The sequence below is a fragment of the Stenella coeruleoalba genome, assembly GCF_951394435.1.
Source record: "Stenella coeruleoalba genome assembly, chromosome: 12".
NCBI classification, from domain to species: domain Eukaryota; kingdom Metazoa; phylum Chordata; class Mammalia; order Artiodactyla; family Delphinidae; genus Stenella; species Stenella coeruleoalba.
Genome location: NC_137158.1, coordinates 68,188,631 through 68,189,975, shown reverse-complemented (window position 1 = coordinate 68,189,975; position 1,345 = coordinate 68,188,631).

The following is a 1,345-nucleotide window of genomic DNA, read 5'->3' as shown; positions in this document are numbered from 1 at the left end:
TTCGTAGAGAATCCTAGAATCGATTTATGAGAACTAAAGTTTGAGGTCAGGCTTATGTGCTGTTACATTGAGCCCCTACTTCCTGGTGTGAAAGGAACATGAGAAGGACTAGAACAGATGGGAAAAGAACTCTCTTGTAGTTAAAAGCTAATAATAATGTATTACACTTATTGAACGGTTTCTATTTGCTACTAAGTGTTTTAAACAAATTATCTTTCTAAATTCTTACAACTCCGTAAAGTATGTACTCTTATAGATCTATTTTGCAGATGAGGCTTAGAGAGTTTAAGCAATTTATCCAAAGTTACAGTTAGTAAGTGGTAAAACCAGGTAGGGACAGACAGTGAATGAGTTACTTGTTGTTAAATGACAAGCTAAAGGATATTATTGAGGATATTAATAGGTTGATTGCTAGGATCCTGAAACACAGGGAATGAAGGGGAAATAAGCTCAGACATTCTTATTTTCTCTGAGAAGAGCTCAGAGAGTTATCAGGACACACAGCAGCTGGATGGTTCTGCAGAGCTTGGCCCTTATCCCATGCTCCTGGCCAGATCTCATTGTGAATATGAAAGGCCATGAAGAGAGCTAACCAAGTATAATACGTGCTGGGGGAGTACTTGAGAAACATGAAAGACTCCACAGAAATGAATTTAGCTAATGTTTCTTTCCCAGTTGACCTCAGTGTAAGGCGAAATGACCACATGGTATCTGGGATCAGGGGCTCTGGAGTCAGAAAATCTACACTGTTTTCACCATTTAGCTAGATTTGAGATCTCAGGAAAATTTACTATCTTAATCTCAGCTTCTTTACCTGGGGATGACAATAGTATTTACCTCACAGGGTTGTTGCATGTGGATTATTAAAGCACTTGGAGGACTATTCCTCCTGTCTTTAATGAGAGCTTGAACCATCAATTGTTTTCTATTCATTTTTCCTTGTTGTGGAGACTATAAGATATTAACATATTAATAATCTTTCTTAAACAAGGAAGAACCACTACTTTCTTCAATGTAAAGAAACTTTGGGTTGGCCAGAGTAAGAATGTTTCAGGGAAGGATAAATAACATGCAAATGCCATGTCTATTTTCAGTGTCTCTCTCTTCATCTCTGTTTCATCTATTTGGGAGGTGTGTCTCTTCTGTTAGGGTCTATTACTAGGATGGCAAGATATGGACTTTTGCTCAGCAAGGACTAGTGGGATTGAACCCCAGTGGGCTTTGAGTAAATTTAATCACTAAAAGCTACCTCTGCTCTCCAAGCCTCAAAGATTTAAAAAAATGACCAGGACACCTCTATCAATTTCCTGACTAAATGGCCAAAAATTTGAGGAAACCATACCAG